Source organism: Pantherophis guttatus, chromosome 1 (assembly GCF_059756535.1).
Source record: "Pantherophis guttatus breed Tessera chromosome 1, ASM5975653v1, whole genome shotgun sequence".
Lineage (NCBI taxonomy): Eukaryota > Metazoa > Chordata > Lepidosauria > Squamata > Colubridae > Pantherophis > Pantherophis guttatus.
In genome coordinates this window covers 217886203-217911426 of record NC_142063.1, presented here as the reverse complement: position 1 = coordinate 217911426, position 25224 = coordinate 217886203, and the positions used below count along the sequence as shown (strand labels likewise).

The 25224-nt window shown below is 41.8% G+C and overlaps 1 long non-coding RNA gene across 1 annotated transcript; it reads left to right on the top strand.

Annotated features, from left to right (window-relative positions):
• The first annotated feature begins 342 nt into the window (after positions 1 to 342).
• On the top strand, positions 343 to 11405 carry LOC117674111 (uncharacterized). Its single transcript, XR_004593677.3, has 3 exons — positions 343 to 441; positions 3012 to 3300; positions 11332 to 11405. It is a non-coding gene; the product is annotated as an uncharacterized LOC117674111 (long non-coding RNA).
• The last annotated feature ends 13819 nt before the right edge of the window (positions 11406 to 25224 follow it).

The following is a 25224-nucleotide window of genomic DNA, read 5'->3' as shown; positions in this document are numbered from 1 at the left end:
CTGAGGCTTTTCACTTATATTTTGTTTTTAAATTTTTTTAGATTCTTGCTCATTATGGGAACTGTTAAACTTCTAGGCCCCTAATGTCCTTGATGCTAAAATAGCTTGGTGTTTATTTTACACAATTCATTTTTATTTAATACTGCTCAAATGTTTACTTTCTAAAATTTCCCAAGAATACAGATAGAAATATACCGATCACTGGTTTATATCCAATATTATATACACCCATATGTCTACAGCTACCCATAAAAATGCCAACATGGGGGGAGGGGCATGTATTCTGTTGTGAGGTCACAAATGCATGCTTTGTCTTTTCATACTAACGTTCCAATGTCACAGGCAAGTAGGGTGGGAGTTTTCAAACTTAACTAATGAAAAAAGTAATCCCAGAATGAACAAAAAGACGTTTCATCCCAGGATATCACTATTATATCAAAGGTGATCACAGAATGGCTGGGATGATATAAGAAATTAAATCCAGTGATCAGAAACTTTGCTTAATTTCAAATTGGAATAGCTCTTCACTTTGTTTTGCCATGGCCCACAAAGGCGGAAGAGAAAAAGCGGAGGATAGGACTGGCTTTCTGGAATTACTGGAGATTCCTTTATCTCAAACATTGTCCACTTCCAGAAAAAGGAACAGAACAGAACAGAACAGAACAGAACAGAACAGAACAGAACAGAACAGAACAGAACAGAACAGAACAGAACAGAACAGAACAGAATAATAGAGTTGGAAAACACTGAGCTTATCGATCAGAAAGGTTGGCAGTTCGGCGGTTCGAATCCCAGGGGGTTGGACTAGATGACCTCCAAGATCCCTTCCAACTCTGTTACTGTTACAAGGGACCTTGGAGATCTTCTAGTCCAATCCCCTGCTCAGGCAGAAACCCTATACCATTTCAGACAAATGGTTGTCCAATCTCTTCTTAAAAACCTCCAGTGTTAGAGCATTAACTGGAGGCAAGTTAAAAAGCTAAATGCAAAGCTTTTACAGGAAGATTTTGAGGCCTGAAGTCACATTTGTATTAGTTTCGTACTGTGCTCTTTGTCCTATGAGCCACTGAGAGTCTTGTGATTGTGGTTGCATACAAATTAGATAGACAGATAGAGAAGAAAAGCAAGCGAGCAAACGCTGGATGATAGGATCCAAACAGATATTGTGGATAATGTGCTGAATTGGAGAGGCAGGAGGAGGCATGCTTGGTGCTAGAGGATTTATTGCAATTCTGTGCAGATCAGGCTCCGCTCAAAAGTAAGGAATATTGTGGCCTGACCCTCCAATGCAATTTATATTCACCTAAGCATCCCAGGAGTAGGAATGCTATGCAAAGCATGCTATGCATAAGTGGATGAAAATTTATCACTGAGTTAACCTCCCCCTCTCCTACAACACACTCCTACGTTAACCTGAGCATACAGGAGGGCAACAGGGCATGATTTTAGCAGTCCCAGAGAGGACACAAATTCTTCCTTGTTTACTTCACTGCAAAAGCAACATGATTAACAGTGGCTATCTCTGGGCAGTCTATGCTGGAGGAGAGATGTATTGAAATAGCAACAATAGTTGAACATTGAATCAATTTATTTACCTCTTGCTTGAAAAGAATAATTTTGCCTTCCATGGTTGGGATGCCTAATCCTAATTTAGCTTTACGGTTCGTCAGTGCAATGCATCTGTAAAAAAAAATAAGATAAATAAAATTTTTCCCTTTTCCACATGTAGGTTCAATAGAGATCGGTTTAAAATATTCTGGTAAAGAGCTTGAGTTCTTGAAAACATGACAGCCAAGTGGCAGCATTATGGTGCTGACAGGGGATGACATTAGCTATAATCAGGGGTGAAATCCAGCAGGTTCGGACAGGTTCTGGAGAACCAGTTGAGCAGTTGAGCAGTTCAGAGAACCGGTAGTGGAAATTTTGAGCAGTTTGGAGTACCGGCAAATACCACCTGTGGTTGGCCCCAGAGTGGGGTGAGAATGGAGATTTTGCAATATCCTTTCCCCAAGAATGGGGAGGGAATGTGGATTTTGCAGTATCCTTCCCCTGGAATGGGGTGGGAATGGAGATTTTGCCGTATCCTTCCCCTGCCATGCCCACGAAGCCACACCCACAGAACCGGTATTAAAAAAAATTGGATTTCACCACTGGCTATAACAGAGAGAAGGTTTCAATAAGTGTGCTCGATGAATCTTCAGTCTCAACAAAAAGCTAAGACCTGGGATCTTATGTAACGCTTCCATCATATTTGTTACTGGCTTTGCCTTATATCTTTTACTGGACCATGTTCTATTGGCCAACAAATCACCATTAAGAAGTTGTTGAGAATAGTTGTAGCTCAGGTTTGAGGCTTTGGCAAGGGTTTGTTCTCCAAGCTTGCTGTTTAGCTCCTGGATGTTTTGTTACCAAACTAAGTAACATGTTCAGCGGGGTGTTTGAGTGAAGTGTCTTTTCTATTACTTTATATAAATGAACAAGACACTTCACTCAAAAACCTTTCCTGAAGTTTTTGCCTAGTTTGATAACCAAATGTCCGGGAGCTAAACAGCAAGCTCAAAGAACAAATCCCTGCCAAACTCACCAGTTTTCTGATCTCTGGATTACTCATATTCCTGGTTGGTAGTGTTAAAATATTGTTATTTTGGGGGGGGGGAATTAAATTGATTTAAAAGAAGCAGGAAGAATTCAGGTTCCTGGAGTCTCCCCCCCCCCTTCCACACACCACAAACACATACATTTTTTGGTTTTTTTCCCCTTTGAATCTCAAGTCAACTCCAGGGCAGATATACAGTATATCTTATAAAGTTAAGGAAAAAGCAACTGCAGAGCTGAACTCCATAATCTTTCACAAAAAAACCCCAATTGATATTTTCTCATTTTAGCAGAGTAATTATTGCTTTTACTTTTGTTAAACAACCTGAAGGAGATAAATCCTTGGTGTTTTACAGTAATTTACTCAAACATCTAGCAGGAGGTCCTATCTGATGCTGCTTTCTCCTAATCTCTAGGATAAGAAGTACAGATCTGAGAGAAATAGAATCCTGCACAGAAGCTTCTCCGTCTCTCGTCTTTGTCATTAGGTACAATCAGCAAAAGGTAGTAAGGAAATTGCCAACTAACTGAAAGCAGCAGATGTGATGATGAAATCAAGGTATTTCCTAAGGTTCAGAAGACCTTACAGAAATGACAGAAATGGGCGATTTATTTCATGTGGCTGTTGGTTCGAAATTAATTAAAATGCAAGCAACGAAGAAAGAAATAGCTATTGGCCCTATAGCAGGACTGTCATTTTACATGGTATGTACAAATTATTATTTCCAAAATACCAGGTGGTGGTTCTAATGGGAGTCAGCTTCCCTTAATTCTTCTTTCTGTGCATAGTTTTCCTGAAATGGTGGCATGGAGTGAGGACTTAAACCTTCTCTTCTGGAATGCCATGGTGTCTGCGACTACACTAGTTATACATACATGATTAATGGGGTCTCTGTGAGGGGGTGGGTAACAAAAGTCAAGATTTTGGTTGCAACAATGCGATCAGAGCCCAGTTAGAAGAAAATTCTGGTTCGTTCTGGGCTGGGTTCAAAGAACACAGGGCAACCACTTCAAGCAGAGGTAGAGTTTAATTGACAGCAAAACTGACAGTTTAGCAACCAAAGGTGGCCACAAATTAAAAAGACAAGATTGGTCATACTTATAGGAAGGCCCATTCTTTGTATTAGGAAGCATGCAAACATGGTTTGCCCAAGGGCTGAGCAGGGTCTGGTTGAAAGGAAATACAGTTTTATCATCTTGCAGGGTAAAATAATCTACACCCCTTTGTGTGTCTGGGTGATGGATTCAGTGTTGGGGAAAACTTATTGTGTAAAGTAAAGGAGTTCCATATCAGCTGGTAATTTGCTAATTTCCAACATTTAGTCAATTTCAATCTAGGTATCAAAATAGGTGGAGAGACTTAAACAACCTTTTGTTGTGTTGTTTGGGGTTCAAGAACATGTCAGGAATGGCCAGGTTTAGTGAGTGAGAATGGGTGGCATGAAGGTTTTTAATTTAATTCAATTCAATTCAAACCTTTATTGTCAATGCACAACATGTGTACAATGAGATTGGATGAGCCTCCCTTAGTGCAGCCCCCTCCCCGAAACACAAAATACATCTCAATAACTCATAAGTGAAAGCAAGAAAAATAAAACCCCTAACCCAATAGATCATACTAACAGGCACACAATCCTATATAGATATATGTGCATAACATTACATTATATTATATTACACCATGTTGCACGTTGTGCTGGCCCTGCAAGTCTATCATACTAAATAGTTATGGTGTTATGTTGCATTCAGAAATCTGGCAGCCCATGGACAGCCTCTTTTGTACACGTGTTGACATTAGATAGATAGACAATAGAATTCTTTATTGGCCAAGTGTGATTGGACACACAAGGAATTTGTCTTGGTGCATACTCTCTCGGTGTATATAAAAGAAAAGATACATTCGTCAAGAATCATAAGGTACAATACTTAATAATAGTCATAGGGAAACAGTCAATATAAATCGTAAGGATACAAGCAACAAAGTTACAGTCATACAGTCATAAGTGGAAGGAGATGGGTGGTGGGAACGAGAAGATTGATAGTAGTGTAGACTTTGTAAATAGTTTGACAGTGTTGAGGGAATTATTTGTTTAGCAGAGTGATGGCGTTTGGCAAAAAACTGTTCTTGTGTCTAGTTTTTCTGGTGTGCAGTGCTCTATAGCGTCGTTTTGAAGGTAGGAGTTGAAACAGTTTATGTCCAGGATGCTAGGGGGTCTGTAAATATTTTCACATTACTCACATGTACAAGAAGCAAGTCTTTCATTGTGCTATTTTAACTTCCACCCTTACTTCTTTAACTCACCCTCACAGACGTAACTGCATATGACTGCCCAATTGCCGGCCCTGGCAATCAAGCAAGGTAGGGACTTAGTAGTAAGGCATTATAGAGAAGACTTGCCTTATGCTTTCTCCCTAGTACCTTCTAAACTAGCTTGGGACCTTTCATTAAAGAGAAGGCTGTGTTCTAGCAACATTGTAAAAGAAAGTTTCAGTGGTCATCTGGTTCATTGCTACAGGAGCCTGTGATGCCTACACACACACACCCACACACCCACCCCCCCCCCACACACACACACATGTTTCAAAGGTGCGATGATTGATCACACTGTTAGTCTCATATACAGATCCTTAACACTTGTCAAAAAGAGCTAAGCTCCCAGGGACCTTTGGAGTAAACCTGACATCAGTTTAAAAGAGGATGCCTGGCATTTAAAGGACAGTTTTCTAATCACAAGATAATAATCATGAAGTTGTCGTAAGGTAACATATTTCAGTAAGAAAAACAACACTCTTCATAGAGACTGGCTGCAGAAGATCACTTGTTATAATTTAGCTTTTCTGTTCAGATTTTAATTAGCTTCCTATTTAATTTTACTAATTTCAATTGTTTTCTACTACTTTTTTTTTTTTTTACTTTTTATTATATTGTAAGCTGCCAGAGCCATGGTATCAATAAGATGGGTTGCATGGAAATTTAATCAATAAATAAATAATTTATACTAATACCTTATTTTATTTAATTCGTGAACGTGAAAGGGTATTTTAGAATCTGTTGTTCTTTTGTAAAGAGGCTTCTTCTCTTCCTGTTAAAAGGAAATCTTTCTTTGAACTCAAGACACACATGCAGAGATTATCATTTCACTTTTCAAGTTCACGATCCCTTAAATGTTAGGGGAGCTTCAACATTTGGAGGCACTCAACATGGGATCACCCACTATAATTTTTTTTGTGAGGGGGGTGGAACTCCAGTCATGTAATCATCTATGTGTCTTACTCCACATTTTCCTAGGCTTGTTTTGTTTTGCTTCCTTACTGCTGAAAACCTAGCAATGTTCAGAAAAATGCTGGAAACCTTGCAGGTTATGCACCCCAAAAAATCTGTTTTTAAGATGTAGCCAAGATCCTTTTCATCTTTGCCAAGCAACCTGGCAAATTCCCAGATATTTTTCTAAAAGCATTCCATACAGCGTTTCCCAACCTGTGTACCTTTAGGACATGAGATACTGTATCTATGGAGATTCTCAGTCATCCGGTCATGGTTGTCCCAAAGGTGTTTTTTCAAAAGGCAACTGGACATTTTTTTTTCTCAAAGACATTTGGCTTCTCGTCCAAGAAGCATTCTCAGTTCTGACAGAATGCCATGGAATGAAAGGATTTTTAGTCTTTTTAGTAAGACTTGAGGACTCCAACTCTCAGAATTCCCTAGCCAGAAAGGATTGGCTGAGTATTCTGGGAGTTGAAGTCCTCACATCTTAAAGTTGCCCAGGTTGGGAAATCCTAATCTAGATAGAAGTGAAACAGTCTGGACTTTTACATAAGGAGAAGGGGTGATATTCTGTTTGAATAAGGCTGTTTTCCCTTCCTCCTTTCAGTTTCCTCAATTAGTCCCCAAAAGACACCATTGTTATATTTCACAATGTACCCCAAAACTTCAGTTGGGGTAACCAAGTATGGTTTGCATGGAAGAGCTGCTCTCAGCTGAGGACAGTGCAAAATTCTTTATCTCCTGTATCCTCGTGGCTGGAGGAGGAGGAGGAGGAGGATGACGACGACACTGCAATGGGCTTCTGGGAGATGTAGTCTCCCAGCAGAGACAGTGGAATCAAAGTGCAGGGGAGCAGAACCACAGGCCCCGGCAGCTCACAGGAAAAAGGTAGAAAAGAAAGGACTGATAGGAGAAAGGGAAAGCCAGGGTTGTTCTGAGGGTGAGACGTGCTGAGGGATTTCTGGGCCTCCCCACTGCATTCCTGCTGCCATAGGAGATGTGACAAACCAGGGATGAAATCCAGCAGGTTCTGACAGATTCTGGAGAACCGGTAGCGGAAATTTTGAGTAGTTTGGAGAACCAACAAATGCCACCTCTGGCTGGCCCCAGAGTGGACTGGGAATGGGGATTTTGCAGTATCCTTCCCCTGGAGTGGGGTGGAAATGGAGATTCTGCAGTATCCTTCCCCTGCCATGCCCACCAAGCCACACCCACCAAGCCACACCATGCCCACCAAGCCATGCCCACAGAACCGGTAGTAAAAAAAAATGGATTCCACCACCGTGACAAACCCACTCAAGGGGGATCTGAGAAGTAGCTGCCGTCTTGATCCAGCGGCAGTTTGTTGATTTACCACTTCTGGCTAGAGTGGGCTGTTATTCTGATTAAAGTCTCACAAAACTCACAAGGTGGGCTAGCGCGTTTGGACCCGGTGGGTTGGTCATCAGTGAAGAGGGGACCAAAGAACGCAATCAGCACTACACTCCCTATTGTCAAGGAGAGGTCAGACCCTTCTGGGTTTTGGTTTTGGTTTTGGTTTGACACTTTTTCCTTCTTGGATTCACTTGCAGCAGCCTCAGCATTTGCAGTGCAGGAGGGCTCCGCGGCATAAAATCACAACCAGCAGTTCATGGATATTTTGAATTAGGAGAAAGATGAGTTACAAACATTTGCTCAGCCTCCAGTGAATAAAAAATATATCTCAAATTGCCTTGATTCTTTAGATTTAGACTTCAGCTTTGCTCACAATATAATCCCAATAAAATGCTCCAACAGCCATTGATACATATATGTTGACGCATTTTACCCTTTTATATTACATTACATTACTTTGCATTATATTAATGATATTATACTTATTACATTACTATGTTATATAGTACACTACGCTATATATACATACACACCATTTATGTCCATAAAATTATGCCCATTTTATGGACATTAAAAAATTTATCTGTAAAATTATTGCCTAAATAAATGAGTTCTGTGAGACAATATCATTATATTGCTCTTTTTAAAAATGGTCAACATCATCAATTTAGCAACTTTTCCTCCACCTAAACACTGCAGTGATAATTCACAACAGGTGGTAAATCAAATAATATATACAGTACATAAATATAGATTTGGAGTGCAAATGACAAATGTTCTTAAATGAATAAGCACCTGGAATTGGGTTTTGTTTTCTGTGAAAGACTGGAATATTTTTCTTAAATGGCCACACTGGGGAGGACAGGACACAGCAGGGAAACTATGCCAGGGGGAGGGAATATTATATGTGGAAAGTCAGTAATAATTCTACTTGTAGTTTATAGTGCTGGAGCATTGATTTATTAATGCTAAGAGCACCCATCTACAAACAGCTTACATTCCATATTATCGCTAGCAAAACAAAAAACTCTACTTTGTGCAATGCGTTTTCCTTTCAGTTTATACATCTTAAAATGTACTATCTAATCAGCATCTGTAAAGTCACTTATTTTGACTAACACCCATGTAACACCTCTCCTGCGCGAGCTGCACTGGCTCCCGGTGGTCTTCCGGGTGCGCTTCAAGGTTCTGGTTACCACCTTTAAAGCGCTCCATGACTTAGGACCTGGTTACTTACGGGACCGCCTACTACCATCAACAGCCTCCCACCGACCACTACGCTCCCACAGAGAGGGGCTCCTCCAGGTGCCGTCAGCCAAACAATGTCGGCTGTCGGCCCCTAGGGGGAGAGCCTTCTCTGTGGGGGCACCGACGATCTGGAATGAGCTCCCCCCAGAGATACGGAGGATTCCGGATCTGCGCACCTTCCGCCGCGAGTTGAAGACGCTTTTATTTCATCAAGCTGGCCTCGCCTAAATCTTCTCCCTTTTAAGTGTAAATTTTAAATTTTTAATGTATTTTAAAATTATGGGTATTTTAAATTATGGGTATTAATTCAGCCAAATTTATTTAATTCATTTTATTCGATTTTAAATTTTGTATATCTATGTGTTTTATTTCATGGCTGTGCACCGCCCTGAGTCCTTCGGGAGTAGGGCGGTATAGAAATTCAATAAAATAAATAAATAAATAAAATAAATAAACACATGGTAGTTCTTAATAAAGATTTAAAGTACTGCCTCTACTGGCTGTAATTAAAATATCATTTTTAAGTAATTTGGTGAGATTAAAAGTGATGAGATCCAAATTCTGGATTCTTACTTTCTTTCCATTTTTCTTCCCACCTGTTCCCCATTTGTTATTTTTAATATTACTTAATTTAATTATTAATGATATTAATAGTATTATTTATTCATTTCTAATAAAGAATAACTAATAAGAGCTTATCAGCAAAATATATTGTTTGTGCACATATTTTTAAAGTAATTGTTATTAAAATAGAAAGAATAAAAACCTGGTTCAAACTGCAACAAATGTAGAAATACAAAAAGAAAAATACAACAAAGGAAAACAAAAGAACAGAAAAAAGAAAATAAGTAATTTCATCCTTCATCTCAGCAAGGAAAAACAATTTTAATATCTTACCACCATCTCTTAATACAAAATATACTTCCTCCACCCCATAACTAATCTCCTAACTAAAATATAAAAGCCAAAAACCTTGCAATTCATTCATTATCAGCAAAAGTCCAGTAAGGGAAACCAGCTGTAACTAATTTTGTGATAATCTTGATTGAAGAAGCCAACTTTGTATTCTTTCCATACAGTATTCTCTTTTAGTAACCTTAATTTTTGTTCCCATCAGTTCAGTTTCAAATTTTGTTTGCAATTCATTTTTTTAAAACCTAAAAATCTTTCAAAACTTTAATAGGCTTGTTTTTCTTCTATAGCTTCATTGACATAGAATTTATCATATCAAGTCATTTTGAAGACTAAAATTCAGAAATATCCATTAAAGATTTTGCTTTCTTCTTTCTTAACAAGATGAATACAGTAAAACCTTGCCAGTCTGAAGAATCCTAATGTTTCCAGTATATCTCTTGATTCCAAACTATTCAATCCATACGCTAACTGCAAAAATGACAGTTCCTTCAATCTACTCATGAGGAGTGGCTTTCAGGAATAGAATAGAATTCTTTATTGGCCAAGTGTGAATGGACACAGAAGGAATTTGTTTTACCAGAGGTGGATTTCAGCAGGTTCTGACCAGTTCTGGAGAACCAGTAGCAGAAATTTTGAGTAGTTCAGAGAACCGGTAGTAAAAATTCTGACTGGCCCCACCCCCATCTATTCTCTGCCTCCCAAGTCCCAGCTGATCGGGAGGAAGTGGGGATTTTGCAGTAACCTTCCCCTGGATTGGGGAGGGAATGGAGACTTTACAGCATCCTTCCCCTGGAATAGAGTGGGAATGGAGATTTTGCAGTACCTTCCCCTGCCATGCTCACCAAACCACGCCCACCAAGTCATGCCATGCCCACCAGGCCACAGCCACAGAACCGGTAGTAAAAAAATTTGAAACCCACCACTGGTGCATACGCTCTCAGCGTACATAAAAGAAAAGATACATTCATCAAGAATCATAAGGTACAACACTTAATGATAGTCATAGGGTACAAATAAGCAATCAGGAAACAATATCAATATAAATCGTAAGGATACAAGCAACAAAGTTACAGTCATACAGTCATAAGTGGAAGGAGATGGGTGGTGGGGACGAGAAGATTGATAGTAGTGTAGACTTTGTAAATAGTTTGACAGTGTTGAGGGAATTATTTGTTTAGCAGAGTGATGGTGTTTGGGAAAAAAACTGTTCTTGTGTCTAGTTCTTCTGGTGTGCAGTGCTCTATAGCGTCGTTTTGAGGGTAGGAGTTGAAACAGTTTATGTCCAGGATTCGAGGGGTCTGTAAATATTTTCACAGCCCTCTTTTTGACTCGTGCAGTATACAGGTCCTCAATAGAAGGCAGGTTGGTAGCAATTGTTTTTTCTGCAGTTATCTTTGATAACTGATTATTAATCTGCAGTTAATCATGTGAATTATCTCAAAAACTCTCTAGAGGGATTTTGCCAGCCCAGTTCCGGAATCCAGGCACATTTTTTCTTGTGAACACTCTATGGAACTCACCAAAAGTCCATCCCCTATATGATTTTTAAAATGAAGAGGAATGAAAGTTTTACAGCAACCAAAATACAATTAGTAGCAGAAGTTGTGCTGCCAATTTTTATTATGAAAGCACTACAAAATTATTTAGCATTCCTAGATGGGAAATGTTTCATTGTGAAAAAAAACCCCTGATTTAATTTCACCTTAGCTGAAATAATTAAGTGACTTCTAATATATTTTTGGCATGCACCAGATGTAGGAGAAAACCATAAAATGTATTTTCCAAGGCAGCACTTTTTAAGGAGATGGTCCATGAGAATCAAACTATACTTCTAGAAATCACATTTCAAGAAATGCACTAAGTATAGTCTGATGGGCAATGAATTTAATCCATAATGTTGAGGTAAAGAAGTCTTCCTTTTATTCCATTTAAAGGTGTACTTCGGGAGCAAGTGAATCTTACTTCAACACTGGCACTGGGATAAAACCTTCCACTGAGGACCCAAATAGTTCAGAAAGTGTGACTTGTATTGGACTCACTGTTCTGCACTCCAGGAAAAAAATAGACCCATGCTATTCCTTAGTATCTGCTGCTCTAAGCCTCTATTTCAGAGGTGGGGATTGATGGGCCCTTTATGACATGTGGACTTCCACTGGCTCAGGAATTCTGGGAGTTGAAGTCCACAAGTCATAAAACGGCCATTGTTCTCCTCCTCTGCTCTAGTTAAAAGTAGAAAAGGCAACCTTCTAAAAGAAATAACTCCTGCTGGATTTGGATTATTATCACCCTGCATAAACTTGTATACAGATAGTTCTTAACTTACAACCGTTCATTTAGTGACTATTTAAAGTTACAAAGGCACTGGGGGGAAAAGTGATTTATGACTGTTTTTCACACTTACCACCATTGCAAGCATCTCGATAGCCTTGTGACCGAAAGCGAGCCGTGGTGGTGCAGTGGTTAGTGTGCAGTACTGCAGGCTACTTCTGCTGCCTGCCTGCTGCCTGCAATTTGGCAGTTCAAATCTTACCAGGCTCAGCCTTCTAACCTTCCGAGGTGGGTAAAATGAGGAGCCAGATTGTTGGGGGCAATATTCTGAATCTGTAAACCACTTAGAGAGGGCTGTAAAGCACTGTGTATATAAGCTGTATATAAGTCTAAGTGCTATTGCTATTGCTATTTGGAAGCTTGGCAACTGGCCTATATTTATAACAATTGCAGTGTCCCGGGGTCATGTGATAACCTTTTGTGATCTTTTCACAAGCAAAAATGCAGTCAATGGTGAAGCCAGATTCACTTAACAATCATGTTATTCACTTAACAACTAGGGTAAGAAAGATCGTAAAATGGGGCAAAATTCACTTAATAACTGCCTTGCTTAGGAACAGAAATTTTGGCCTCAAGGACTACCTTTACCTCCAAACATATGTTTTGGGGAGGGCTATCATGATTAAAACAAGATCCCTGGGTCCTAAATTGTAGAATTTTTTGACTTGTTTCTAAATAGCATTCTTGAGGTTGCTATAATAAAGTCATGAAAACTGCAAATTGGGGACCTGGAATGTAATAGTTGAAGAGCGTGCTTACACTTGCTTGAAGTCATTCAAAATAGGTGAGTTTTCTTGCACTCGGTAATTTTAGTCTGAGTGATGCTTGTGTCAGCAGCAAGTGGAGACTAGCGGGTGAAATGACCAATCCCAGGCTGAGGAATCCTGGGGAATTTCCTTTTACTTTTCTATCTGAATTGATGCAATGGTTCTATAGTAAAGGAAGGGAGGATATAAAGGAGATGGACGGATTTTTCTGAATTGTATAAGAAAGTCACTGGCGCCTGCAAACAAAATTCTGTGTCTGGCTTATTTGCTCCACAGTATACCTTTCACCATGCCCTCTGTGTATTCGTATAAGTCATTTTACCACTGGACAAGGGAAGCTGTGAAGTTTTTTTTTTTTTTTAATTTGATTTATATGCCGCCCTTCTCCGAAGACTCAGGGCGGCTTACAATGCGCTAAGCAATAGCCTTCATCCTTTTGTATATTTATACAAAGTCAGCTTATTGCCCCCACAACTGGGTCCTCAATTTACCTACCTTAGAAAGGATGGAAGGCTGAGTCAACCTTGAGCCTTGGCGAGATTCGAACCTGCAGTAATTGCAGGCAGCTGGTCTTAATAACCAGCTTAATAACAGGGTGCCCTAAACCCCTGTACTACCAAGGCTCTTGGTAGTTCAAAGGTCTATTCTAAAAAGTCAGTTTGACAGAGAAGCATTCAAGAAGAGACTGTACAACTGGAATCTTAGTCTGTTTAGCCTTTTTAAAATATACTGAGTGAAATAGTATAGTATGACAAACAATAGTGCCTAGAAATTTTCACTTCTATTGCTGACAGTATGAATCAGTTTCTGGATACGGCATCTTTATAGGTACCATTCAGATATTTGCCAATAGTGGAACAAATAGTAAGAATACAATGGCATTTGCTAGAAATGCTGAAAGTGAATTTTGTGCACCATGGAGATAAGCTCTTAATTTGATAATGGGGAGTTTCACTGATCAGTCAACTGACTGGCTCCAATGACACGTTTATTTTGAAAAGAATTTGGCTTAAAAAAAGTTATTGTTAATGATCAGGCTGTTTATACATCTTCAATTCATGCACTTGAACCAACCGAAGTAGCTATTGGAAGCATCTGGACAAAACATTGCCCAAAGTGATCAATCTATTTTCAAAGAGGTGCCTGTTTTTTATCCTAGGTCAGTAAGTTGATTGTCACTAATGATAACATTTAATCATTACTAGTTTTTAACACAATCCAGAAAGATAGCAACATACTAAAGTAAAATATTCTGATTCATATACTGGATGCACAAACAATTTTCTCTTTTCGAATATTTTTGACAAAATTCCCAAAATTTAAAAGTATAGAATTTTTTTTTTCTCCTACTGGATTTCAGCCAGTAAAATGGCCAAGAGAAAGACAAGCTTAGGAAAAATAATCCAAAAGATCAGGAACTGGAAACGATAAACATAGGTTTTTGTTGTGGCTCCATTACCTGAGCCTGTGTCATCGGCAGGAGAGGACTCAGAGAGTGAAGGAGAGGAGTTGGCAAGGCCTCCCTTTCCAGGATCCTCCTCTCTCGCAATGCCTTCGGTGTCCGCCGAAGGTCAAGAGATAGGCCCGGGGCCAAGCACGTCCACGCAGCCACAGGTGGACAGTAATGAGGGAGATGAGTCTTGGCTGGATCCTTGGCAGCGTCGCAGAGATAAGTGTGCGCAACAGAAGAAGAGGCATGCCAGAGATTAAGCTGAGTCACTGGACCACACCCCACAGGGTATAAAAGGGGGTGAGGTGGCCATTCAGACTCTGTGATGGACAAAACTAACTACTATCGAGTCACATTGCATCTTTGGAAACAACATTATCTGCCTTGGATTTAATTACGGACTGGACTTGACAATTCTTGAACTCTGTGTATCTTGTTTATGAGTAAAGTTCTTGGCAAGCAGCTACTGGGTTGCTGCCAATCCTCTTATCGAAAGAATTTGTTGTCTGCCAGTTTATTTAACCCCTGGCTGTCTGTTTGTGTGTGTGTGTGAGACGGGGACAGAACAGCTTTGATGTAGGAAGCAAAAAATAAGTACCCAGATTGGGGGGGCAATAAGCTGACTTTGTATAAATATACAAAAGTATGAAGGCTATTGCTTAACGCATTGTAAGCCGCCCTGAGTCTCCGGAGAAGGGCAGCATATAAATTAAAGCAAAAAAAAAAAGTAACATCCACTTTTATTTTGTTCCTCTGGAAAACAGAAGGTTCTGGAGGACTTTGGAAATGGCCGTTACAAATCCTGGGGAAAAGATCTGAGCAAGAAAGAGAATTGCACAATTTCTATATTTTTTTTTCTACTGGATTTCTAAGTGAGTTGTCAGTGGTTGTGGTGAGAAGATAAAATTCTTCCTCCCAAACTTTGGACAAGTGTATGTGCTTTTAGGTATACACCCATTTAAGAAACTAGCACAGCTACTATCCCACCAGTAAAGACCTAGAGTCAAAAGAAATCTGATCTGTGTTAATTTTTACAATTCCAAAATTTCTTTAACAGAAACAATGAGATGTACCAGAGATATTTTTAATTCCTTTATATTCCCTGCCATAGCTCAAAGAGTTGTGGTGAATTATAGAGACAAGTTCCCATTCTACTTCTCAATGTTGTTTGCTAATTATCCACTTCCAATTATTTCACTTGATTCTATAGGCAGAACAGGATGTAGCCACCAACACTTCATTAGTTCCTCTGTGCCTCAACTTCATTACTAATTAGGGGGATTTGATTGTGAAAAGTGCTCTAAGTTTATCTTCCGCTGCAAGAATAGGAGGGGTTTTTCTTGTTTTTGTCTTTTTTGTCGAAACAGATATGATAGCCAATATAATTATTTGTTTACAATTACTTGTAAATCTGCTCCTTTTCACAGCTCAAGGTGGCTGTGCAGAGGGGGGCTATCCAGTATCAACAATTACAACTGCAAAAGGTCAGACATAGATAAAAGTCTTTGTGGCAGCTATAAATCTCATCATCCTATCCTCATCATCCTATCCTCATCATCATCCTTGCAGGACTGCAAGGTTGCTACAGAAGCCAAAGTTCTGGGCAGTAAAATAGTGACTACAATCTTGTATCAATCCAGAGGTCTATCAGGGAATCAAGAGCAGTTAATATTCAGGCATCCAAAGCTGAAAACTCATAGGGGATATTCAAGGCTTCAGAATCAAAGAAAAAACAGGGATGTTCATATTTCATCTGTCTACCACTCTTTAGAACTGTTGCATCTTTTTCTTGATCACCGGACCGTCTTCTGCAGGGGCCATTTGAGTCTCGACAAAGAAATATTTGATTTAAGGATTTGCAGAGAGATGCTGCTTTATGTGCTCTGGGTTGAAAAATCACAGTGGATAATTTCCAATTTCATTTAAACCAGCAGATTCCCTGTCGCTCCCGATAGTAGAGGTCAGAGCAAGTACATATCCCACTCAGTTCAGCTAGCAAGAAATATAGCTTGATGTTTATTTAACAAACATTAGCAAACATCAAAACATTTAGCTGGCCAAATGGAGTAAATGGAAGGCAGAGAGAGGGGGAGAGGGAGGGAGGGAGATCAACAACAAACAAGAGTTTAATTATTTAATTATTAATTATTTATCTATATCAAAAGTCATGGAATTTTCCAGAGCCACTGGAATCAAAATTGTGGATAATATTCATGAAGAGTCCCAAAGTGAGTGGTCTTTGGTTGTTCATTTCCTCTGTATATATAGCAGCAGCAGAATAAAGATGAAAAATAGGACACCAGGTGATCAGTTGCTCTATTCTGCATCATGAAGGAAACAATTTGGCAGACAGAATCATACACTCAATACTCTGAAGAATACTTTGAATTCACCACCATCTTAAAGTTACTGCCACTGTTCTGTGGAGGAAGGGATTTTACTCTTATTTTAAACCTTCTTTGGGGAAGAAAAACCCTTTTTCTTTTTAAAGAACTGTTATTTGCTGTCAGAATCTTGATCAAAATTTTACGTTTATTTTTACTATGGGAAACATGTTATGAAACTAGACAGGGTGATAGAACAGAAAGGATTTAAAAAAAAATATTAGTAAGGAAAAAAACAGTTTTGTTTCGGTTACTACTGCTTATATGTAATGATGGGGCAAATTAGTGGGGATAAATCTTCCCTACAAGACTTCTGCTAATCTCTCCTGAGGTTACTTATCAGAGTGACTTGCAATCTTTCTTGCCAGCTTCCCCATCAATTTTGGTTGTGGGAAGCCAGCAGAGAAGGACACTGCAAATGTCATAAGTGTGAGCCATTTGCCAAACACCTGAATCACAATCATATGACCTTGGAGTTGCCACACTGGCTGGAATTTGTATGCACTGTTCATTCAGTGCCATCACAACTCTGAACAGTCACTGAATGACTGGTTGGTGAGCGAGGATTGACTATAAACAAATGCTAGCTATTAGAATCCTTCCCAGAAACATATGGAGAGACAACAAACAGCAGTCAGCAGAGAATTTATTCAGGTGAAGCATACTGAGTGGGATTTAAAAAACAAAACGATGGTCATGGCCGCATACTGAAAGATCTGCCTCTTCATACAAAGATGTGACATCGGTACATGGGCAAAAAAAGAAGGGGGCTTGGACTGTACTTCTGCAAATGCCATTTTCACTCCCTGCAAACATTCAGGTGCTACCAGTTCGCTATTGGTAGCACATGGGCACACTTTCTTTGTGAGCGTGCAGTGCTTCTGCGCATGCACAGAATGTTTTTGATGACATCTGGGCAAGTGGGCGGAGCCTCCCGCTGCCTCCACTACCGGTTCGCCTAAACTGGGGCGAACTGGGAGCAACTGACCACTGATCTGTAAGCTGCCCAGAGTCTCCTTATTGAGGAGATGGGCAGCATATAAATGTAATACATAAATAAGGGAATTTATACTGCTTTTTAACCCAGCAGAAAAAAGATATAAAAAGTATGTGTGTGTGTGTGTGTGTGTGTGTGTAAAGTGTTTTTCTATTGAAGCACCTGGTCTACCCCAATATGGTAGGGAGCATACTGCTTCCCTTTCACCTTTCAGCTCCAATCCAGGAGCCCTCAAGCAATCGCATTCATGACAAACCATTTTATACCAAATTTATATTTGCTGATAATTCTTTATTAGCAAATATAAATTTGATATATATATGTATATGTTATGTATTGATACTTTTGAGCGGGAGTTTCAAACCTGCCTACGTTTCTGATTGGCTGACAGTCCCTCCAGGATTGTATATAAGGAGGGCTGCAGTCTCTGAGTTTTTGCTGAAGTCTCACTGTAAATTAAAGAGCTGTTGTCACTTGCTTGGTTGTGCCTCTCGTTATTCCCAAACCACTTCATTGGCGACGAGGATGGGATTGAGGTCACAACAAGCGAACCAGTGAGACCACGAGCTTCAGCTAGGCGACGAGGCGAACTACAGGAGGCATACCGAACATGTCTGCCTACGTTCCGCCCAAGCCTTTTGATCCGACCCGCGAAAAATGGGTCTCGTACCTGACGAGGTTGGAATGCTCGCTCGAAGCCAGCGATATGCAAGGGCTCTCCGCTAATCGGAAGAGGGCCCTCTTCCTAAGCCACTGCGGACCGGACGTGTTCAAGATGGCAGAGTCACTGTGCGAGCCAACGCCGGTCCAGACCGTTTCCTGGGACACCCTGATGGCCACGCTCCGGGCTCACTACGCTCCCGTGCCCTCCAAGTTCATGCAACGATACCAACTCAGACAGCGCGTACAGCGAGAGGGAGAACCGGTCAGCGCATACATGGCCAGCCTGAGAAAAGCCGCAACCCATTGCGACTATAGAGACTTGGACGATGCGTTGCTTGAGCAACTCATCTGTGGTGTCCGGGATATTAGGCTGCAACGGCGCCTGCTCGCCAAGCCTGATTTAACGCTTGCTGGAGCCCTAGACGAGGCCAGGGCTCATGAAGCCTCCACAAAAGCCGCAAAAATGCTGCAGCGACCGCTGACCAGCAAAGACAACCCCAAGTCTGCCCCGGTGCACAGAGAAGACGCCGGATCCAGCTCGGAGTCCGAGTCAGATGAAGACGTCTTCCGAACGGAGCACCAGAGAAAGGACACTGGCAGCCCCCGGCGAAGCTGTCCCAGCTGTGGAGGGCACCATGACAGACTGTCCTGCAAATATAGGGAGGCTATTTGCAGGCGTTGCGAGAAAAAAGGGCACTTGGCGCGAGTCTGTAGAGCCATTCTGCCCAGAAAACACCAACCACGTGAGCGCCGCAGCCAACCAGAATCAACGTGCCAGAAACAACCAACGAGAGAAGGCGGCGCGAAAAAACGGCGCGAATTTGAACCTCGAGATGGCCGCAGCATTCACATAGACCAGGCCAGCGCGGAAATCGAGGACAAAGTCAGCACGGTGGTTGAGATCAACGGCAAGCCATGCTCAATGGAGATCGACACCGGATCGGCTCTCTCCATAATGTCTTGGGCGACCCTAAAGACCCTCCTGCCGTCGTTCCGGAAGGACCAGCTCTCCAAACAGAGACTGCGCATCCTAGACTACCAGGGGAACCGAGTCCCCCTCGAAGGCGTGGGCACGTTCCGAGTCACCTACGGAGACTACGAAAGAGACCTGCCACTGACCATCGTCACAAAGCAGCTTCCCAGCCTTCTCGGCATGGGGTGGTTCCGAGCCCTCGGCATGGGCTTCACCGGCGTCCACCAGATGCTCAAGTCATCGTTAAAAGACAGTCTCCTGACCGAGTTCCAGGACGTTTTCAGGGACACGTTGGGCAAGTATGTGGGGACCCCTATCTCCCTTAATTTAGACCCCAACGTAGCCCAAATAAGACTCAAGGCCAGACGGGTGCCTTTCGCATTGAAACCAAAGATCGATGCGGAACTGGACAAACTGATTAAACAAGGGGTGTTGGTTCCCGTTGACCATGCAAAGTGGGAAACCCCTATAGTGACCCCAGTTAAGTCTGACGGCTCAATTAGAATCTGCGCCGACTACAAGTGCACGATTAACAAGGCTTTGCAGCTGAGCGCCTATCCGGTGCCGATCGTGCATCATCTACTACACTCCCTGGGGCCCGGAAAATTTTTTGCCAAATTAGACCTGGCTCAGGCCTATCAACAATTACCAGTTGATGATGCCACGGCAGAGGCACAAACAATTGTTACTCATAGGGGTGCATTCAAATGCACCAGGCTCCAGTTTGGGGTGAGCGTCGCACCCGGCCTGTTTCAAAGCACTATGGAGCGCCATCTGCAAGGGCTTCCCGGAGTGGTGCCCTATTTTGATGACGTTCTAGTCAGCGCTCAGGATGAACGTCAGTTAGGGGACAGAGTAAGGAACGTCCTTTCTAGATTTAGGGAAGCGGGACTGAGGTTAAAGAAAAATAAATGTATGATCGCTGTCCCCTCCGTTGAATTTTTGGGGTACAGGGTGGACGGCACAGGCATCCACCCTACCGAAAGCAAGGTGAGAGCAATTAAGAGCGCACCTGCCCCCAAAACCAAAGCTGAGCTCCAAGCCTTCCTTGGACTGCTCAATTTTTACTCAATGTTCCTGAAAGACAAAGCTACCGTCGCAGATCCCCTACACAAACTATTGGGGAAGAATGTACCATGGGTCTGGGGGAAACCACAAGCAGCCGCTTTTGAGGCAGTTAAGAGACTTCTATCAGAAGACAGTTTCCTAATCCAATACAACGCAGCGCTACCGCTTGTATTGGTTTGTGACGCCTCCCCCGTAGGAGTTGGTGCCGTCCTGGGCCATAGACTTCCGAACGGCCTAGAGGCGCCCATTGTGTTTTACTCTCGCACCCTGTCAAGCGCAGAGCGAAACTATAGCCAATTGGACAGAGAGGCTCTGGCTGCAATTGCGGGGGTTAAAAAGTTCCACGAATATCTCTTTGGCCGGCAATTCGAACTTGTGACTGATCACCGGCCCTTGCTAGGACTTTTGGCAGGCGACAGACCCACCCCCGCTGCTCTGTCCCCATGCTTGACTAGATGGGCTATTTTTCTTTCGGCCTATTCGTACCAGCTTGTACATCGACCTGGACGGACCCTGGGTCACGCGGATGCCCTCAGCCGTTGTCCCCTACCTGACTTACTGACCAATCCAACACCTGAGGCCTCCGTCCTTCTACTGGACACATTAACTTTGGGACCTATTTCCTCTGCCGAAGTGGCTAAAGCCTCAGCCAGGGACCCGATCATTCATACTGTGATGGGGTGGGTGCTGAAAGGGTGGCCGGTCAAGGTGGACGGGGGGGACTATCAAGGTTTTGTAAACAAACGAAACGAACTGTTTACGCAAGGGGGTTGTTTGTTGTGGGGTTATCGGGTAGTAGTGCCAACAAAACTACGAACGAGGGTCTTGGAATTGTTGCACGAAGGGCATCCGGGCATTGTCAGAATGAAAAGTTTAGCCCGCAGTTACGTTTGGTGGCCCAACATGGACCAAGTTATCTCTGAGTGGGTGGGGAAGTGCAGACCCTGCCAGGAGTCTCGCCCCGATCCCCCGGTAGCGCCCATCCGAGAGTGGGAGAAACCAAAAGGGCCATGGGGGAGGATCCATATTGATTTTGCTGGCCCCTTCCACGGGCAAACGTTTTTAATTGTAGTAGATGCCTTTTCGAAATGGCTCGAAATCATTTTAATGCCCTCTACCACAGCCGAGGCTGTTATTAAGGCCCTTCGCAAGCTGTTCGCCACACATGGCCTACCGGATACCCTAGTATCTGACAACGGCCCTCAGTTCACAGCAACCCTGTTCGAGGGATACTTGGCCGGACTAGGCATCCGCCATGCCCTATCGGCCCCGTTCCACCCGGCTTCTAACGGATTGGCCGAGCGTTTTGTAAGAATGGCCAAAGAGGCCCTATCCAGACTAGATAACGAGGACTGGCAGGCCAGGATAGATCAATTCTTAGCTGTCCAGCATGCCACACCATGCACAGCCACAGGGAGAAGCCCAGCAGAGCTCCTCATGGGCAGGAAGCTCCGATGCGTGTTAGATAGGCTTCACCCCAATTATTCGCACGAAAATTTCAAGGGAGAGACCTCCGGACTAAGACAGTTTCAGGTTGGGTCCCCGGTGTTCGCTCGCAACTATGCCAGCGGACCTCTATGGGTTGCAGGAACCATAGTGGGCATAACGGGCCCGAAATCTTATACGGTAGACGTTGGGGTAGACAGACTCTGGAAGCGCCACATAGACCAGCTGAGAAAAAGGGTAGTCGGCGAAGCAAACATAAATTTAGACATATCCGAGCCTAACTATAACAACTTTCCCAAAACAGCTAACTCAAGCCCGGGTTCACGAGAATACTTAGCTGACAAGCCCTGGTTCCAGCGCCGCCCCAGCGAGTCGCCACTCCCAACCGGGGATAACCACGCCCCGGACAAAATCCAGGAGGTTCCATTGGCGGAGCCGGGAGAGACAGAAAGTCCCTCCGACCAGCTCGATGCCCCACCAAACACTGAACTGCGCAGGTCAACTAGGACGAGAACTCGCCCTGGGCACCTGCGAGATTTTGTGTGTACTTATGTAAATTTTTGAATGTCAGTGCCTTCTGGGAAGGGAGGGGTGTTATGTATTGATACTTTTGAGCGGGAGTTTCAAACCTGCCTACGTTTCTGATTGGCTGACAGTCCCTCCAGGATTGTATATACGGAGGGCTGCAGTCTCTGAGTTTTTGCTGAAGTCTCACTGTAAATTAAAGAGCTGTTGTCACTTGCTTGGTTGTGCCTCTCGTTATTCCCGAACCACTTCAGTATATATAAGGTAAAGGTAAAGGTTCCCCTCGCACATATGTGCTAGTTGTTCCTGACTCTAGGGGGCGGTGCTCATCTCCATTTCAAAGCCGAAGAGCCAGCGCTGTCCGAAGACGTCTCCATGGTCATGTGGCCAGCATGACTAAACTTCCCACCAAAGATGGTCCCTATTTTTCTACTTGCATTTTTTATGTGCTTTCAAACTGCTAGGTTGGCAGAAGCTGGGACAAGTAACGGGAGCTCACTCCATTACGCGGCGCTAGGAATTTGAACCACTGAACTGCTGAGTTTACGATCGACAAGCTCAGCATCTTAGCCACTGAGCCACTGCATCCCTTTCATACACACACACACCAACACACACACACACACACACACACACACACACACACACACACTATATTTCATCTTAAGACACTGAAATATTGTTTGGCTTATTTTAAGATTTTGGTTTACAAAACAGTGAAAACCAGATTTAATTTTAATTAGTGGCTACAAGATTTATTTCTGCAACCTTCAGATAAATATACCTGTAATGGAACAGCCTAGCTAGAGGCCAATTGAATTCAATGAATGTTAATTTTTGGATATTAGAAACAAATATATTATTGTAAGAAAAATTGAAAGTATCTCTAAAACTTCATCCCAGGTTCTTCACCATAACAGCATTACATGCGCTGAATTTGTACTGGATAATTTTTTTATTATAACATTCTGTGATTACAATTAGATTTCTTTCATTAAAACATTAAAAGCTTTACATTATGTGAAACATATGGAAGTGCAATATGTTATTTTAAAAAAAGTGTATGCAGATCCATGAACCTTCTTCCGCAGCAACCATTTCAGTCTTTCAAATTCATCGGAATGAAGGAATAAGGGATGTGCCATCACAGTACAAGTTTCATCCCTTACGCATGTACAGTGATGTCATTGTGCATGTATGAAAGGAACAAAGCTTGTGTCATGAATTTTCAATGCTCATTTTGACAGTTCCCTCATCTAAACATGTCCCCCCATGTCAGACATTCCTGTTGTAATTTTATATTAATGTTTTGCAGCTATTTGATGCTATTGTGAAATAGAAAATGTATGCCACAGGGATTCATATAAGTCCGATACACCTAATAAAATGGTTCCTCAGGTAACCTGATTGCATGCCATATAGGGCTTTAAAGGTAATAACCAACATCTTGAATTGGACTGGAAGCAAATCAGCACTTTACATGCACCATCCTTGGGGTACCTAAAATGAGATTACCAAATCTTGCAAGATTTTGGAAGGGCCATGTGTGCATGCGTGGGGGTGGGGTGTATGCAGGGGGGCTGTACATGCATGTGTGGGGAGTGTGCATGTGGGGCACATGCTCATGCACAGGGGGCAGGGGGCAGGGTGCATGGGGGGTGGGGCACATGTGGGACCTATGCAGGGAGTGCATGCAGGGGGTGCATGTGGGCAGCACTCGCACATGTGCAGGGGACATGAGGGGGGGCCCACACGCATTGCATTTTGTGGGTTCGTGCACATACTTTGGGCACTCAGTCCAGAAAAGGTTAGCCATCACTGGTATAATATGATGCTATCTAATTCTACACAGACACATAAGCTAACAACAACATTTGCATTTTCCATGCAACAATTATTTTGCCTGTCAGGAAGGGCTAAATTGTACATTTCATTAATCACACAAAAGCACTTTAACGACTTATTTCCGATAAATGAAAAGTTTCCACTTTAAGAGGTAAATGGACAAACAGAACTTAAATCACCATGCACAGGAAGTAGCATTAAGGTTTTCATGATCAGGTCTGGTGTACTGTGCCTTGCAGACTGATATTAGCTCCACCATTTGTCAACATAATTTATTTGATTGTATGCCACACAGAGTTGCTTTTTGTGAGATCGGTGGCTATACAAATATGATAAACAAGCAAGCAAGCCCCTTCTGGGAATAGTAGTTTTCAAGGAAAAAAGTGGCAAAATTGTACTGTGGGCTAAAGCAGCTTTCTTTCCTCAAAAACTACAATCCTATCTTGCCTTGGTATTTTGTGAGAGGCAGATATTATTTTTATTTTTTAAAAAAAGTAATTGTTTTGATTCCTTTAATATAATGTGTATTTCATTACAAATATTGTTAATTACTAGAAATTATTAAATAATCCAAAACTAGAATTGATTCATCAATCCAAAACTAGAATTGAACAGATTCATTTGACAAATCTGTTCAGTTCAAAGAGTTGATTCAGCCAATCCAATAGTTGAATTGATTTCAGTTGAAATCTCTGATTTAACTGGAAAAAGATGTGTGTGTACATCTGCAAATTTTCAAATGAATTCAAAAATACCTGATGAAGTGCATTAAATTAATTTGGCACAGTGTATTGATTTGATAGGATTACTTGGTTCGAAAGTGTGATTTCAATGAATTGCATTTGAATTGAATCTGAATGAGTCCAACTAATTACAAGAGTCCTTGCTTTGAGAAGCCAGTAGCTTTTTGATTAAGAACCCATAAATGTCAATTACTGTTTGAATATGTATGCACAAATGCATTTTTTTAAAAAAAAAAATCAGTGAGTCAAATGCATTTACTGGATAATGTCAGAAATTGTGATAAATATATGTTCCTTGTACAACTATTAGAAGTTATAGAAGTAGATATGTCTACAAAATTTGATCTCTATAAAAAGACTTTCTTTTGTTTATGGCTTTCAGAAGGATATCATAATAATCCATTAAAGAAAGGTGTCTGGCTTGGCTGGAGCTGTCAGCCACGAAAGATCAGGTCCACACATGAAGGTTCAATAAAACTGATATATTGCTACTTATGTCTATGCATAGGAATCTTCTCAAGTAATGGCTAACACCTGGTTGGAGTTAAATGAGGGTTAACGGAATTCAAGGGAGGTTGGACTTTGCTTGTGGCTATGTAGGGATTCTAGGCTGATCTCTCTTTTAACTCCTCTCCTAG